At 44.2% G+C, this 4,525-nt stretch overlaps 1 pseudogene; it reads right to left on the bottom strand.

Moving 5' to 3' along the window:
- Positions 1–4,000: 4,000 nt before the first annotated feature.
- Positions 4,001–4,300, bottom strand: LOC129673120 (transcription factor BTF3-like; annotated as a pseudogene).
- Positions 4,301–4,525: the final 225 nt, after the last annotated feature.

Here is a 4,525-nt window from a genome sequence, read left to right as displayed (position 1 = left end):
CTGTCATTTTATTTCTAGTAACATAGATGGAACTTAATATCATATTAAGTGAAGAGAAATGTGTTCTTACATATGGAAGCTAAAATGTTGGTCTGACAGAAGTAGAGGCTAGAACAGATGTGAGCAGAGCCTGGCAGGGTTGGTCGGGATAGAAAGAGGATGATTACTATAGTTAGTAGAAAGGATCTTGAATGTTTCCAACACAAAGAAACGTTCGCAGTGATATACATGCCATCTACCCCATCTAATTATTACAGAGTACATACATACCTGTCTTGAGACGTAGCACTGGATCTCATAGTATATACAATAATGTGCCAATGACAATGTGACTTTAAGAAGGGTCCCAGTTATACATTTCAGTGGGAGTTTGGCAAGGATAAGCAGCTAGCCCATGAACTTCCGTCTTGGGCTGGGACATTGCGTCACCTCTCCTAGCTTGGGGTGACTTACTTGAGCAAGGTAGTCCGGAACTGCACCATGGCGGTGGCCCTTTTTGTCTCACAACCGTGTCCTTGTTCTTGCTTCGAACTGAAGCTCAAATACGCGTTTGGGTTCATTTCTATAGAATTTTATTCCCTAAGCTTGCTTATCTAAAGTGTATTAAAACTTGCATACGTTTACTGTATCTTGAGGTCACAGCTTTATTCTGATGCTCGTCAATATAGATTCATTCACTCTTTACATATCTCTTAAGTGCTTGGTAGGATCAGAGAATGCTGTGTCTCCTGCTCTCAGAGAGCCTCCGTCTGGAGAAGGAAGTAGATACTCAGTGATCACACTGACAGCTACACAATGATTAATATAAAAAGTTGGTAAGAAGTTAGATGGGATGGATGGAAGACCTCAGCTACTCCTGTAACAATGTGGGTAATATCATCTCTGAACGTGATGATGACCTTTTGTTTTCATTTTTTGAGATGAAGTGTCCATATGTAGCCCAAGCTGGTCTTGATCTCCCTGTGATCTTGCTGCAGTCTCCTGTGTACTGAGATTGCCAGCATGTGCAAAAGATAGTTGGAAGGACCAGGGTGAGGTGGCACACGCCTTTAATCCCAGCACTCAGGAAGGCAGAGGCCGGTGGGTCCCTGTAAGTTCGAGGCCTGCCTGGTACACAAAGAGTGAGTCCAGAACAGCCAAGGCTACACAGAGAAACCTTGTCTCAAAAGGAGGAGGAGGAAGTGGAGGAGGAGAACTTTGGAGTATAATTATACAGGAACAAGGGCACTGGGGCAGGGACTAAAGTCATCACCTTTCCCTGCAGCATTCTCATTAAACACACAGGTTCAGAGTAGAGCCAATTGAGAAGGCCCAAAGCAAGTACAAGGTAAGGATGTCCAATGCACCGCACCAGCTTTCTCCACGTATCATTTGCAGTCCTTGTTGGCATTTCAGTCTTTCTCCTTAGCTGGGTGCTCCCCAGAGAAACAACAAAGCTCGTTGCTTGTTCTTGCCACTCTGTACTTCTACAGGACCTGGCAGGAACTGTATGGTTCTTTTGTTTGTTGGGCGGGGGGGGGGGCTAAGAATCTCTTCCCAGTTCCTGGGGTCACAGAATCGGTCACTTCACCGCCCTTCCATTTTCGATCGTGTTTTGTTCTGTTTGACGTTAGTTAACTGGTGATTTCCAAAATACGGGATGTATTAAAGAGCTATTTACAATAATCTGCCATGAAGGCTTGGCAGGCAAAAAGAAAATGCTAGCGGCCCCAACCCGCATGCCGTTTAATTCAAAACTGGCAAGTTGGGCTGGAGAGATTGCTCAGAGGTCAGGAGTGCATACTACTTTTTCAAAGGACCCTCGTGCAGTTCCCAGCACTCACATGAGGCGCCTCACAACCTCCTGTAACTCTGCCCCCAGGGGTCTGGTACCTCTGCCCTCTGCAGGCATCTGCAAGCACAGGAACATACTCATAACAGACACAATTTAAAAAAAAATAAAGTCTGTAACTGAAAACGTGGTAAGTTAAGCATTAATGGGCTATAACTTATGGCATAATGCTGAGTCCATAATAGAGAAATCTGTGTTCCATCAGAAGGGGATTCTACTGAAGATGGTAGTGTTTTAAACTGGAAAAGGCCCTGGGAAAGCAGATTTACGCATTGTAGGTTACCTATCCCTAAATACATAGACAAATGTCTTTAAGATGGTGAAAAAAACAGAACAGAAGTGCAGACTGTGAGCACCAACCAAGTTCAGTAGACTCCAAGAGCAAGTGACAGCGCACATCTCCTTCTGCTCTCAACCCCTCCCACAACGTCTCTGTTGGCTACACTGTGGGGGCCAAAAGGATGAAGTCATCGGCAAATTGGTCAAGAATTGGCTCAGATAATTCAAATTTATCTGGAAGACTTTAAACGTGGACACAGAGGTTGCATTAGCAATGAGTGACCCTTAACATTAACCCTATATCACAATGCAATTTGTAGAACTTTGCTGAACGTCAGGGTGCTCTCCTGGCAGATATCGCTGCTGCCCGCCCAACATCCTCTCTTGCGCTTTATGGCAAAATGGCACAGAATGAAATGGAAGACAGATGAGCAGAAAGCTCCTCAAAATGCCTCTGTGTGTGGTGGCTCATCAATGTCAGCGGTGGTTTTGAACCCTGTTAACGTTCCAGGTGTTGTGCTGAGTGCCTTCCACATATCGTCTCACAGGACGTTCACAATAGCAGCGCCAGTGTTAGTTCCCCAACCACTTAACCTCTTTACGAAGTCTAAAGAAGGGAGGACTTGAATCCCTGTTTCCTTGGAGAAGAGACAGGGCTGGGATTTGAACTTCTGATATGTCTTCTCTCTGCCTTCTTAACATCAGGTCTGGAGAGATGGCTCAGTGGTTAGGAGCACTCGCTGCTCTTCCAGAAGTCCTAATTCATTTTCTGGTACCCACATCAGGTGGCTTACAATCACATGTAATGTCCGTGTCAGGAGATCAGCGATATGTGTGCGCACACACACACACACACACACACTGCACATATATAGGTTCACATACATAAACATAAAATAAATATATTATTTTTTAAAGCTCTTAACCTCCAAGCTTTGCATGTTGCTTCAGACTATAGCTGTGCAATGCTCACAGCTTGGATAATGAAAGGTAGACATTTTTCTAGTTCACAAAACTAAGGGAAAACTGAGTTACAAGATACACGTAGATGTTTTTCTTTAGCTCCTGTATTAGATGAAATGCTTGACAGAAACAACTTAAAGGGGAAAGAACTTAGTGGGTTCATGGTTTCAAGGGCGCCAGTTCATCACGCTGGGTAGGCCATGCCTGACAGAGGAAAAGGGATGCTGTCTTTCTTCTTTCCAACTCTTTATTTCACATGGCCTCTCGAACCATGGGAAGGTGTTACCCACACCTACAGTGGGTTTTCCTCTGGGGTTAGTGCTCTCTGAAAACATCCTTACAGGCACATCCAGATGTTTGTGGCACCAGTCCAGAATAATTCTAAATCCAGTTAAATTGACAACGAAGATTAGACATCATGGTGTCCATCTAAGACTGTTGCCTTCACCGGTGAGCTCACTCAGGTGAGCTCTTCATCGGTGAGCCACCCACCAAATGAACTCAGTAGCAGACTTCTCTCTTGGTGTTTTTCTGTTCATTTAAATGAACCTTAATAAAATTCCAAGTACACATTTAAACCCTGGCTTCTTAGGGGAAGGAGGAAAGTGAATTATGTTTAATTAATGTTCCTTGCTCCTTGGTGATGGGAATTTGGGTCACAATGAGAATGACTTGTGCACCAAAGATCCAGAATAAAATTTTTTTAACTAGGCAAAGAATTTTACTACCCTTTTCCAGCAAAGAATGAATTGTGTATAAGCAAAAACTGAGAAGAGCTGCAGTGTCCAGGGGGCTTGGGCTTAAAAATATTAGCGATCTAGATTTTGACAGATCCATAGACAAAAGAATTTTACAAAGCAGTCATGGCATCAAATAGCAGCTCCTGTAACTCCTGCAAGTGTCACCTTCTTCGGAAGCCGCCCCAGTTCAGTTTGCCTCATTCTTAGAAACCTCATCAAAATTCTCCACCAGATCCAGAACTTCTTCATCATCATCCTCTCCAGTAGCAAGTGGTGCTTTTCCATACACAGATTGTTTGGGCAGAGCTTCAGCCATTCACCTTAAACTAGTCAGACTATGTGCACCAAGCTGGTCTAGGATGCTGGGAAGCATTTCTGTCAGCTGCTTTGTCTTAGCATGGCCTGTAATGGTGAAGGTGTTTGCTGACAGAGATACCTGAACTTTAGGGCTGTTAAAATGGATCACTGCTTCTTGGTTTGTAAACATGTTCACCTCTTCAATACCGGAGATACTGCCTAGTCCTAACTTTTTAAAGGAGAACTGTAGTTTTGTTTTATCGTCAGCTGTGGCTTTCTGTGAGCAGTTCCTTTAGAAGGAATTGAGGATGGCAGGGGTGGCTCCATTTTGTTTCTCAGACTCTATCTTAAGTTGACAGTCCTTGGAGTGCCTTGGCCCCCACCTTCGGATTCCGAGAAGGGTCACCTGGCCCTC

Source organism: Psammomys obesus, unplaced genomic scaffold (genome assembly GCF_907164565.1).
Source record: "Psammomys obesus unplaced genomic scaffold, mPsaObe1.curated_primary_1811, whole genome shotgun sequence".
NCBI classification, from domain to species: domain Eukaryota; kingdom Metazoa; phylum Chordata; class Mammalia; order Rodentia; family Muridae; genus Psammomys; species Psammomys obesus.
Note: the sequence above shows the minus strand (reverse complement) of the source record. Positions and strands in the feature narration are given on the sequence as shown.